General features: G+C 41.6%; 1 long non-coding RNA gene across 1 annotated transcript; it reads left to right on the forward strand.

The window, feature by feature from the left end:
* Window positions 1-155: 155 nt before the first annotated feature.
* LOC143895739 (uncharacterized) lies at window positions 156-13,239 on the forward strand. The gene is made up of 4 exons (XR_013256432.1): window positions 156-243; window positions 1,347-1,472; window positions 6,398-6,538; window positions 13,119-13,239. It is a non-coding gene; the product is annotated as an uncharacterized LOC143895739 (long non-coding RNA).
* The last annotated feature ends 955 nt before the right edge of the window (window positions 13,240-14,194 follow it).

Raw genomic sequence — 14,194 nt, forward strand, 5'->3', positions numbered from 1 at the left:
ATATAAGATTGTCGAATAACTTTTGTTCTTTTGTTGCTACTTTTTAGAACGCGCGACTGTTGGTACACGCGTTCCCGAGTCCCGAGGTTGGTAGACGTGTCGAGTCAGTCGAGTGCGAGAGATGGCGACACTGGCGACACAGTGTGAGGCGTGAGCCGCACAACCGCAACTCCGTAAAAGGGTGCGGTGCGGAGTGCGGACTGCGGCGATCAACCTGTTCGACCAAAATCGGATCCTTATTCGGTAATCGTACGCTTTGCACGTATGATTGCGTACCGTTAGACTCATGATCGATCTCAAGAACGATCGTCGAACGTCGAGTTGATCTTATCCGCTCTTTGCGGCTAAACTTTCTTGTATTTTTTATTTTTTTTCTTTCCTCGACGTTTTGTCGGCCATTTTGTTTTAAGTGCGGTAAACTCAATGCAGCTGTAAAGAATAGCGTGCCTCTTGATTCACGGTAATCTTTGTTTCTTTAACGACCATTGCGAGCGGCTTTTCCCTGTCAAAGATGTTTCGAGTAATTGAGTACGAAAGGCCGGAACCTGTACTACTCCGCGTACAAACTCGGATCGCGATCCTCGGACACGTTTTATCGCGCGGCTTTAGCGTGGTATTCCCACAATAATTTGCATAAACCCAAACAATTTTTCTCGCGACTGATCGTTGGAAAATTAATTATAAATTCCTTCCCCGGGGGTGGCGAGCGCGCGGCCGCTGTTTTTACGACCGTTTCGATTATTCGATGCGAATGATACGTACATACGTATTTTTGCGAAATTTCGAAATGTGTGACTGCAAAATCGCGCAGGAACGGGCAAGGACGGTAAAGAGGGGGGGGGGAAGAGAGAGAGAGAGAGAGAGAGAGAGGAACGTAGACGCGGATAAATTGAGAGGGAGGGGCGGGAGAAAGGGGTAGAGGGAGGAAGGGTGTAGCGGGAGGGGGGAGGGAGGACGAGCGAGAGGGAGATATGGAAGCTAGCGTGAATATTTTTACCCAAGCCTGTTAACTACACTCTGTTATTTTATCTCACGTACGCGGCTTTCCTACTACTACCGTCGCGCCGGCGCTGGAATATAAGTTTTAAGGCGTGTTTTGATAGCGTCAGGGCGTGTCAGCCGGGGCTTCCTACCTAATGGATCGCTTCTTCGCTCGTTCGTTCCGTACTTTTTGAAGAGTGCACAGCTCGTGATACCGCGAAACCTCCCTCTCTTTCCCTCTCCTTCGCCACCCCGGTGCCCCAGCGATGCACCTTGCGCTTTCGCGAAATTTCGTGACCCTTAATTATTCTCTTCAGCGCGCGCGATACTTTGGAATGACACTCATATATGTGTTTCTCTTACAGAGGGAGCGAGAAGTGTACGAGTCTTGAAAAAAGAAGATTCGTTTGTACCTATGTATACGTCGTGCATTTTGATCTTTGAGTGGGGAGGAAATCAAAATGATAAGAGAACAACGCGATTGCTGGCGCGTAAGTAGTCGCAGTGACAATATTTGATTATGATTAACCGTACATTTTAAAACGGACGTTATTTCGGCTCCGCTTTGAGCCATCTTCAGCGGTAAATGGTAAATGAAAGCTAATTCTCAACGTTCGTTAAGTCAACGATAAGTGTTTTTTGATAGCCTGATTAAAAAGTCATATAGATAAAAAAGTTGACATTAAAATTGACTACTTAAAGATGGTCAAGATGTTTCGAGCGATATATGTACGTATGAACGTAGAATAGTCTTGTTTTACACCGGATAATTGTTTTTTTTCTTCGATAATTGCGATTAAAAGACGATAGTATAATATAATCACGCAGAGATCATGAATCGAAATCGTAATTACATTTAAGAACGAAGTAATAAAACTGGACGTTCACAGATCCGAAGAAATTTAAAGGGAACGGTAACCCTCTAGAGATCTATCTTCTTGAATTTATACTTTCTAATATATGTATACGTTAATTTTAATATGTAATCGATTATATATACATATAATACATAATTTTAATAATATATAATAATTTCTATCTTACCTTCTGTCTGAAGAAAATACATCTGCGGGACAATTAATCTTTCGGAAATTTACGATTCTATATTTATTACGCGTTGTCGCACGTTTTACTTTGCATCGTCATAGAGATTTTCTCAAAAATATATATCTTTTACGCGTGAATAAATTCTACGCCCTGAAAGAAGTTAACACTTATATGGAAGTAAGTTTTCTTTAGAGAAACTGAACTGACAACGCGAGACGTCGTAATAACAAATGTATTTTGTCTTCAGACTTTCCACTTGTTCGTCATCTCGTCACCATTGTCAACATATTCTTGGAATCTTCGCCAGGTGGTCTCCAAAGCCCTGAAACACTTCCATACAGTTCTAAGTTACTTCTATATGAGTGTAAACATTTTTTTTTAAACACCTGTATTTCAGGCAAACGCATAATTTCTCTCGCGCGATCCCGAAATCAGTTTGTCTCTCGCAATACCGCGTGCCGTACGCGGCATAATGCGCGTAACGATTAATAATGACACAACTGGTGACACCTGCAGACGCGCGATCGGGTCCCAAGCTGCCGGAAAAACCGCTTCGCCGTCGATTATCCGTTTCGATGATAATTTCTCGCCCCGGAAGGATGAATGGGAATGGCGGTGGGCGCGGTGAGAGCGCGGATGAATGAACCGGCGCGGCGTACACGCGGAAACGCGAGCGCGTCGTTGTTTTGGTTATTTTGGCAAACCTAACATAACACGGCTTGTTGTTTAACAAAATAATTGATTTTGTCGCCTCGTCTCCGTGCTGCCCCTCGCCCTCGTCACCGTCGTCGTACCTCCTCTCTCTTTCTTCGTTCTTCGCGTTCGTCGGTTCCCCCGTCCATCACTTATTCCCGCATCCCCTTCGCGTCCTCTCTTTCTCTTTCTCATCGACGATACCCTTCTTCTTGCTCCTCCCGATCTAAGACACGCGCGCCGGATAGCGGTCGCTACTTAGCCGCCGTACGAAAACAAATTGTTCGATTTCGTTTGTTTGCCGCCGCGCGATGAAGATCTCGCGTGGATTAGTCCCACCGCGAACAAGGCCTAAGTCTTGGCGCCGCCGCGCCGCGTCGTCGGCACTCGGCATCAATACCGCGTCCTTGTTCCTCCTCGTTCCTCACAGTTTTATCATCCCCGGACCTCTCACTTGGCATCCTTCAACTTCTTCCGGGTATTAATGAAAGCGCGAGAGCAAGACGCGCGCGCACGCGGTGAAGACTCGGAAATTTTAGAGAACGTGTTAATAGTCGTGAATACGTGTAAGAGAAAAGATGTAAAAGACATCGTCGTAATTATAGAAAGAGCGCGCCCGTCGCATGGTGACGATTTAAAACGAGAGAACTGTCGTCGCTCATCGGCATCGGCGCTCAGCTCTTTTTTTTTTTTTCACCGCGAATGTTTGCTTTGGTAAAAGCGAGCGAAAGAGTCGCGTCGCGACGTTAATACTAATTCGAGATTCAACCCCGCGTCGAAGATCCGCCGGAGGATACCGGCGCCGCGACGACTGACGATGTCCTCGCCGCGAGCTTCCTCTTCACGTTCGTCCCCGGACGGACGAAAAAAAAAATGGAGAACGAGTACTCGCCTTTTCGAGCAAGAAAAATATTATTTCAGATACGCATGGTAAATAGATGGGTTTAGGAGGGCTGTGTATTTCGCTGTCGCTAATATACAATTACGAGTCGTGACCCGATTGGTATACTTGTGATGATTAATGCACGCGCAGAAACGAACAGCGACGTGGAAATTACATTAATCCTTTCTGACTTGGCTTTATTACCACGAATAACTCGCTGCGTTACATTCTAATATATTAGCCATAGCGTTTACCGTATATAAAGTCAATTTAACGAGACACCGATATTTTTCTCATTTGAGTAAACGATATGGTTACGTGTCTTATTAAATATTCAAATTCAAGCAAATATTATAATATTTGCAAGTTATCTAAGCCGCTTATTAGAGTGGTTCACATATGAAGAAGATAAAGAATCGGATTGTTTTGGCACCGCGGTATTTTGGATGATGGACTGTTGCGAACAAAATCGATACTTCGGCGCGGCGCGCGTTTTCAGAAACGCACGTACGGGATCCCAAAAATTAGGCGTCGCTCTTCCGGATTGGAAGGAGGCCTTCTCTCTTTGTGCCTGAAATACACCCCGGGATCCCTGAACGAGCGGCATCTGTAATAACAAGGCCGTTCTTACGGTCCACTCTCCTCCTCGCGTGCGCGAGTACGCGAACGATACGCGCGAGTTAGGCTTCGAGTGTTCGATTAGGCCAACTGAACATTACGCACTTAATGGGAGCATCATTGTCGCGAAATCCCCCCCTTCCCCGGCCTTCCAGCTTTTCTCGCGCGCATGGATATAAACTAATATAAAAAATAACTGAAATTAATCGAACGTTGACGAATAAAGCTGATTCAATAGTCATGGACAGATTAAAGCAGAGACATTGATATGGATGACAATTAAATTTGGTCTTGCCTTTCCTACCTAAAAATAAGAAATAAAAATTATGCATATCTTCCTGCGACAATCTCTTGTACTGCAAATAATTTAAAGAATATTAATATTAATATATTTCAATATTAATGTTAAATAATATTTCAAAGATTTGTTTTAGTGTGATGACTGTGATTAACCCTGCAACCGTACATGCGGGTCATTTGCATCCTCGGCATTTTGACTATGCGGTATTTTCCAAAGGTTTAACGATTGAATTAACACAATTGCAAAATTAATTTTATAATATTATTATTGTTTAAGCTTATAGTTGAGATCTCAAGGAAACTTGTGAATTTTTTCAGACTTCTTGGTCTAAAGTTTTAGGTTGTTTAATATACCGCGGACGCAAACGTATCCCACATATACTGTTAGTAGATGCCGAAAAAGAGTGTACGGTTGCGGGGTTAAATATATATCATAGCGCGGTCGTATTTTATTCATTATTAATTTAAAGAATGTTCGAAATTTCGCAGCAACAGTTTTGCGTACATCACACGTGAAGCGAAATTGTAGTATCCGTCAAATAAAGCGTAGTGAATGCTGGTGTCTAACTTCTTAATTTTAATATCAATTAGTTTTATATAATCAAGCACTGCCTTATCCCCAAGAATAGACCACAGATCCGTGAAACAGATTGTTGCCGAGTTAGCGGACGTTACGTTCGTCGCAATTGTACGATCGCGGTTCTTCGCGAGTCGACGACCGGCCCTCGTCTCGGCGCGGAAAATAAATTTCTCCGGCGTCGTAGCGCGATTATATCGCTCCGCTTAATTCAATTCCGCTTTCGTGCGCGTATGTGCACGCTCGTGCTCGCTCGTCCGCTCGCCCGTCACACATGCGCGTCGCAAGTGCGCGAGTACTTAGCACCGCCGTGGCGGCGGCGGTGGCTGCGGCTGCGGCCCCACGGTCGATATGTGGTCACAATGAAGGGTGTGGCATTTGAGGACCAGAAGCTTCTCGCTCTACCGTCCGCTTTATCCTACGATTGGCTGTTGCCAGGTGTCGAGAATGGCGGAGTTCGGTGGCGGCCCCATCGAACCCCTTTCGCGCCCCATCTATTCGCATCCGGTTCCGTTGGACCGTGGACTTCCTCCGGGTTACGGATCTCCTCTCTCCCGGGGGTGTTTCGCGTAAGAAACGCGATGCCCCGAGGCCGTTTTGTTCTCTTTCGTTCGCCGCGGTCTCTATATACGTATTTAATTGTTGTCGACGTTTTCCTCGAGATTTTAATCGGGCTGCTCTGAAACACGTGAGCTTTTCTTACATAAATGTCGAACTTGAGACAAATATTAATATTATTCCAACACTGCGAAATTTTCACGCAACAATCGAATTTTTCACACAAATGCGCGAGTGAACATGAAAAATTGAATTGCGTCTTGAGTAACTAATGGATCAAATTTTCTTCTTTAAAAGAATCTATGCTTTTAATAGAGGAGGATATTTTAGAAACATTTTTCGATTTTTTTATACAGTTGGAACGGGGAGGGGGTGTTATCTCCTCTTGAATTCCAGATTCGAAATATACGATGTTGAAACAACACATTTGCATATATCATATACGATTCATTAATTACTCTGCTACGCATGAATTAGAGTATTTTATTGTTGCAATTTGCCAACATGAGTGTTCATCATACCACAGCACAACATTTCAGATTGCATTACGCTTAAACCTATCCTCATTAACTATGCAAGAAATGAAATATGAAATTATTAATATTAAAATACTTGTCTATATACCAGAATATACATTTGCAAAAATTTACGCTTATGTACGAAGCTTCCATTGGAAGTTTGGAATGAGCGATATTGGAAAATTAAAATAAAAGATCAGGATTTTTTTTGTTTCTTTCAAGGTTTCTGCTGCTTTCTCGGCAAAACGGATGGCGTGGGTACTTCCGCGGTGTACAGCATCCAGTATTTTAATGGATACACGTGTCGCGGGTATTTTGGATCCGCGGTACATCGCGCGCCGACGTTCGAGGAAGATTGATGAGGTACGCTTACTACTAACTAACCCAACTCGCTTGTGCTACCGTCTGGCTAATCTTTCCGCGGCGGACCACGTTCTCTGCCATCGTCGACAAATGATCATCAGAATTCCAAGACGACGATCGTTACATTTAATTGTAATTGAGTTTCCGCGAGGAAGACGTTGCTCTTTTTATTTCTCGTGTTACCGAAGCTATCAATCAAGAGAGCTTTTCTTTATTAGCTTTCACGAATTCGGAAACTTCTGAATTTTTCGACCCGCGATTGTCCCACTGACTATATGCCAATTTGTAAAGTAAAGAGTATGCGAATCTTCCAATTCATAAACGTTCGTATTTGCGGATCGATATTGAAATCTTTTGCAGTTTATTATATTATCAATTCTAGATTATTTTAAAGGAAATATAAATACGCAGATACTTCCTAAAGTATCAAAATTAATACATAATATACATTATCACAGTTTATTTTTTCAATTTCTCCTTTATTTTCTATCGGAATCACTTCCCTTTTATTCGCAACGGCATGATTAATAAACAATTGAAACTATTCGATTTATCAATGCAAGATGCAACATCGTTTATTTTGGAGACTAAACTTGCTCTACCGTGGCAGTTATTACGTTCAAATTTAAATGCAACGATCGTAAGTGAATTCTCACGTATTCGCGCGTTAAGCGGACGCATCGGCACGAAGTCACGTTGATTTTCGATGGGTGCAATCGTATCTTATAAGCTTTGTTGCACCCGTAAGAAATCAGTATTGCCGCTATCTGTATTTCATACCTGATACACGAATAGTTTCCCTGATTGTGACAAAGATTGACAGGAATACAGAGAATCTTGTCCGAAACATTTTTTAGCAATCGCGATTACATGCAGCCGATTTATCATTAACATTAAGCGCAATCTTTATTAGAAATCCGAAAGCAGATGCGACGGGGATATATCGATCGGCCAATCGAAACTTTTCTAAAGGTCTATGGACACAATATTGAACATATTCCTCTGTGGGCGCATTTGACATGTCCTCAACGTGGGCTGACGACTGAACTTTTAGCCCATCAACGCGACAATCAGAATGATAGCTCTCTCTCGCCTCTATCCCGGTGTCTCGGTTTTCTCTCGTCGCGCGTCTATGGAAAATCCGGGAAAGCAATAATTGCGACGAAAGACGAGGAATGTTTTCTTTTGCGGGCGGGCGCACGAAATGCACAGGAGAGGATAGGGGGCGAGGACGCTCTCGGATATCTATATAGGTGGAGAGAAAGAGAAAGAGGAGAGGAAGCGAGAGGGGATGAAAAGGAAGGAGATGGAGAGAAGGGAATTCGTGCTGGAATAACATTGGGTGACTGTGGTATTGTCAACCCCTGTCGCGTTGCTCTCGTGCTCTTCTTATTTCTTTCCCCGGCTCTCTCTATTTGTCTGTCTCTTTTCCTTCACCCTCTTCACTGCCGCCCACCCTTTCCGTTGCCTTCATCGTCCCCTTCCGTTCTCCTTCTCTCCCTCCTCTCTCTCTCTCTCTCTCTCGCTAGTTCTGATCTCGCTTTCTCCAGTTCTACCTATCCTAGCCGCGGCTTAGTTAGACGCTGGAGTACAGTAGAGCAGAGAATAGACGGTTGCTGGGAGGGGTGAAACAACACCCCGTTCCCACCGGCTACCCCTCCCTCCCGACTCCACTTCTTGCTCTTTCTCTCGTTCCCTCCTTCTCTGTCTCTTTCCCCCTTTTTCTCTCTTTCTCGCTTCTTCTCCTTTATCCGTTCCCTAAACGCGGCCAATAAAAACAACACTACGTTGACGTGGCGAGGGCATGTACGGGGGTTGCGGCGAATTATAAAAATAACACTACCAACCAACCCTCTCCCCCTCTTCGATCGAACAATCGCTGGATCTCTCGCGCGGGCCGTTGACGCTGACGTCGCTGACGTTTTGTCGCTTTGGAGCTGTGAAAAGTTCGAGACTCACCTCGCACTTTTCTCCTCTACTTCCCTTATCTTTTTTCTCTTTTCTCTCTCTCTCTTTTCTCTTCCTCTCTTTCGCCCTTTCCTCTCTCGTCTACCTTTCATCCGGAATTCTCTCGGAGTCGCGGTTGTCCGGATACGAGCGACTGCGTATGGTGCATGGCTATGTACGCTTAATTGGGAGCCGCGCGCGTACGTCCTTATTTTTCTTCAAATTGCACGACGACCATGTTTTTCTTTTGCGAGTATTCACTTACGTAAACCGGCGTTCCTGGGGAACTTGCGATAACCGTTTCCTGCGTTTTTTGCACCGTGCGTTACCGAGCTCTGATCGGAATTAAAACCCCCTGCCATTAACGGAATAATTTAATCTCATTTCTTCACTTGTTATGGAAATTTATCGCAGACGTTTTACGAGCGTTTTCATCGTTGTATTTCATCATCGCATGATAGAACGCGCAAAGCGTTTGCTTAGTTAGCAATTAAATATTGGGCAGCGTAAATAATATACCTATATAATAATTTATTTAACTTTAGCTTTAGGTACAATTTTACCTTAACACATATTTCGCGCTTACAATCATTCCTCTAAGCTAAATTTGTACCATTTCTTGTCTAAAACTCTCCTTTCCTTTATTTTCTTTTTCTCCTTCCAGAGCTTCCCCAGTGTATCCCACTTTTTGTACTATCTAACACGTCATTCCATATTCTTTATTAATTATTTCTACATAATTCTTATCTAAAATCTTAAATCAATCTTTGATTGTATCACAGTTTTTTACATAATGACTTATACTGTCTTCGCCTTGACCGCAAAATACACCCTGTCTTCTCCTTCTCCTCTAATAACCAATATTTATTCCTATCCTCCATATTTCCGCATCTTACTTTTAATAGTGCCTATCTTCTGAATCCTCTTTCTCCATGTGTAACATCCTCAAATATTTTGGTCCTCCTAAACTTTTTTTTAGTTTCTTATATTTCTTGTTATATCTGGCTTCCCTTATCATGCGTTCCTCTATTTGCATTGGGATTGGGCAACGTAAATAAAATTGTAGGATATATTGAAAACTGCCAATTGTTTGATAATTTCATCATTTCATTTTTTTCGTCGAAATCTTTCGACAAATAATCACTTTCTTGTCTCCGTTTAATATTTTGTTTAAGGCGCTATAACAAACAAGTACTTTATACACGAAATTTTTATGCTTCCAACATTTAAACTTATCGAGATACCGTGTCTCTGAATTTGCTATTAAAACAGTGATTATATATCTAAATTAATCGTTTTAACGTCCTATCAGTTTTTTTCTTATTTAATTATTATTAGTCTCGATTGCATTATCCGACTTTATGTAAACTTTTATATGACGTTGAAATGGGATTTTATTTCTACACGTCTTTATTCAATCTGTGTAAAAAATATTAATAATTTGCCTATTCACACTGATCATTAGTCGACCAGAGATGGAATAAAGAATTCCATCTCTGACGTTTTTATTCGCTTCTTTCTTTGTTTTAATTCACACTTGCTAGAGAATGTCGGATTTTTTCGGAGAAAAGAAAGCAGAATCGACGTAATCGAGGCCAATGAGCGAATTCTCGAATCTGACGTCGCAATATTCGCGAAAGATGACGTGAAACGAAACGACGATGTCGACGCTCATCCCGCAGCCGCTCGTAACTGTCCCATTACGAGGTCATCGTGGCATATTTCGCGTCCTGTCTCGCATTTTCCCTCTGTTACCTCTCTCCTCGTCTCTTCTCTCTTCTCTGTCGCTTTCTCTTTTTTTTTTCGTACTGTGCACGGATATGCACGCTGACGCCTGGGCCGGCATGACGCGAGGCGCAGAGTCAAAGGGAGATAAAATCTATAAATATGTGGGAGGCGCACGCGACCCATTCCAGTGTTTGTTCAACCAGGAATAACCTCCGCGTTTCTTCATCGCGCGCGAGAGCGGGCGGGCGCGCGCCTCAGGACCCCGTACCAAGAGAGGCTCTGGTTTTGCGGCTTGACGCAGAGGCCTCAATCTCGGGGTGATGCTTCACTAACTACCGTCCACGGCCAGCCTTCGGTCGTACTTTCGACACTCTGATTTACGCGTCGTCCGACTTTCACCACACTGAAAGCTGAAAAACAGTAATTACTGTATTTTAGCTCACTCTCAACTTCCGATCTGCGACTTTAACGATTAAAAGAGCCAATTTCACCAATCACGGTTAGTTTAACTTATTGCGGTTAAAGTTAAAGTTAGCAGGATTGACCAATAGAAATAAATCCACCCTGCTAACTTTAACCGTCGGTTAAGCTAACCGTGGTTGGTGAAATTGGCTCTAAGACTAAAGAAGAAAAGGCTTAATTGCGTTTTTCAGCGACGGCACGATAAAAATGTTAGCTTTGTAAAATGGCGACAGAAATAGAAAGAAATGAGATTCCAAGTTAAAAATTCTCTCAGTTTCGCTCGCTTTTTACAAGTTATTCTACTAATTCGTAGGGAATTAATTTCTTCAAAGTTAATCATTGCTATTTTATATTTTCTCGTCATTTTATTAGCAAAAAATTTTGTAGTAATATAATATTCCGGACACTAAGAGTATTATTCGTATGCTTCGATCGGATAAAAGCCGCGCGATACGTAGAAATGCAAATAAGAGAGAAAGAGGAATGGAGGAGGCGAAGAAGCGCCGTTTGTCGACAACGTAATAATAAGGTGCACTGAAAGAGAGAGAGAGAGAGAGAGAGAGAGAGAGAGAGAGAGAGAGAGAGAGAGAGAGAGAGAGAGAGAGAGAGAGAGAGAGAGAGAGGCACCATAACGATTTTAATAAATTTGGCGCTGGGTAAGCTGCAACAACAGGCCGTATGAATTAAGGTGGACCGAAACGGCGCTTGGATAAACATCTCGAATTAGGCGCCGAATTCTTTTCCATACCGTTCGTCCGAAACACACAACGGTGACTACTTTACGAGTTCGGCATGCATGCCGCGCGAACTGCGGTTAATTCGGCCACAAATTTTCGACAATTGATGCGAGCTATTTTACAGTTGGGGGATTTTCGCCGGCAATTTGCGGGATTATGCTTATGTCCTCGCGATTAGCGTGACATATAAAACGCTTTATCTTCAAAATATTATTAAAGTGAACCACTTTATGGCCACACGTTGATACAATGGAGAAAATACAAAACATATTTAAAAAAAAGAGAGAAAATATATCTCTTTATGTTTTATTATTCATATTTAAGACGAATAGAGTTGCTACCGTGGCGATCAGTGAACTTAAGAAAAACGCGCGCTAATTGGCTAAATAAAAATGAATATATAGCGAGGTATGACCGATGGGATTATCTCCGCATTAGGAAACACGAGGGGTAGACCACCGTGATCGAAGTTTGTGGAAATACGCGTCACGCGTGTCTTCTTACGGTTCCAACCGTGAAAATGTTTCCAAACAGTTTTCGGGGGGCTCAAGAACCAAATCGACGATCACGCGGAATCGACAATCCGGGTTATAATATGAAATCTTCGACAGGAATACAGCTCTTGTCCGAGTTTATCGAATGGGCACGGAATTCTCGTTCTATCGCCACATTATGTTCGAATTTGCAGCGTAAAAGGAGGAGGGTTTCTCGATTCGTCTCGGCACAAAGGATCCTCCACCTTTGATACGTACCTGTTCCACGTTGCAGGCTTACGTCACGAGTAAAGGGAAAGGAGGGAAAGCTCGTTGGATACGTGGCGTTGCAGTATTGTCAACAAAAGTCCACATCAATAGGAGACGAGATCATGGATTATATCGCGTTTCGAATTGATTGTTCCGCACAACTGCTTGCCCTGCTCCGATGCAATTAAGCTCGACGTCAGAATCGACGTCTGACTGGCCGGAAATTATCCATATCGCGGTGCTGACTGACTTCAAACTTAAGGCACTTTTCTGCTTTCAAAATGTAATTGTTAAATTTAATATATTTATTTTATGTATTTCGTGTGTGTGTGTGTGGGACACGTATGGGAATCGTTCGAGACAGCGGGACAGGGACGGCATGTGCTAATCGAACTCGAACGAAGCTATCTCGAGACAAAATAAAAGGCTGATACGTCGCGATCGACAAATCAAACGCGTTCTTTCCGCGCGCGGTGTTATTTTCACGGGATTCTGCCATAATCACGGGTAATCGTACTTTTGCGGAGCGAGAACTTACCAGAACCATGTTCACGTGCGTTCGACGAACGAAAGAACCTGAAGACCTGATGAGTCAAAACACCACCATAGTCGTTTACGCTTATAGAGAAGTAGGAGAAAAAGACGCTTTTCGCGTAAACGACATATTCGATTCGTAAAATCATCAATGAGACGCGATTAACTACGTCTATTCTTCGTAACTGCATTTGTGCTGCATTTTCTGCGCTTAAAATGAGACAGATATAATTAGAGAAAAGAAAACTTATATTTGTTTATTAAACTTTACACTTTAACTTGGTAAAAACAATGACTTTGCTTCGCCAGTAAATAATTAATTAACTAAATTTATTAATTTAATTTAATAAATGTGACCAGTTGGGTCGATTGAACTAAGCTACCTGCTTAGTTTAACTTGAATTTAATCGGTATTATTTTTTGTTGCAGATCATGATGAGAAACATATGACTGGTGATGGTATTGGTGAGTAGAATTTAGGGTACGGCGGGTGATGGTCTCTTTTTCTCACCGAAATTAACATTTTTGAAATCGGTGCGATTCATTTTTTTTTGGTGCGTAGATTTTTATACGTAGATTTTTGTGTACAAAGCATTGAGCGAGGGAGTGTAAATCATATTATAATCCCTCTTTAAAAACGAAGATATTTGGCCAATTAGCAAGCCAAAGAATAAAACCACTTTATCATATTTATGACTTTATCCCTCTTTTTTTGACTCGGTTTATAATAAATTATGAACTTGCCGTTGAATAAGCAATTTAATAAAAAGTAAAAATTTTTTGGTAATTATGCACTTTACACAGAGAGAAATGTTTCTTTAGATTTAATAAATTTTCTTAAATCTAAAGAAATTTATGCATTGGAATAGTCCAACCGAATCAGTGTTTAAACTACACATTGCAATTGTTTGACTTTTCAAATAAAATGTATCTTTACCTTAAAATAAATCATCTCTCAAAAAGAGTTGAATATTTTTTTAACTTAAACAATTTTATTATTTTGGCTAAAGTATTGCACTATTGTACTTAAATTACATTTATGTTGAATGAAATAATTTCATTATTTCGACTAAAGTAATATACTATTTCACTTAAATTATAATTTTGTTGAATGAAACAATTTTATTGTTTCAGTTAAAGTATTGTACTATTTCACTTAAATTATAATTTTGTTGAATGAAACAATTTTATTGTTTCAGTTAAAGTATTGTACTATTTCACTTAAATTATAATTTTGTTGAATGAAACAATTTTATTGTTTCAGTTAAAGTATTGTACTATTTCACTTAAATCGTATTTTTGTTGCATTAAGGGCCGATATCACAGCCTTCGATTAACGTGATCCTCCGATTAAACTCACTCTTCGTCTCTTTCTAGGGGGACAGTTAGAAAGAGATGCAGAGTGAGTTTAATCGATGGATTACGTTAATCGGAGACTGTGATATCGGCCCTAAGGAACTCTCTTACAACTGCTAAAAATAAATTTATTATATTGATTAAATAAT

Source organism: Temnothorax americanus, unplaced genomic scaffold (assembly GCF_048541705.1).
Source record: "Temnothorax americanus isolate GAGA-0224 unplaced genomic scaffold, ASM4854170v1 Scaffold167, whole genome shotgun sequence".
Taxonomy (NCBI): Eukaryota; Metazoa; Arthropoda; class Insecta; order Hymenoptera; family Formicidae; genus Temnothorax; species Temnothorax americanus.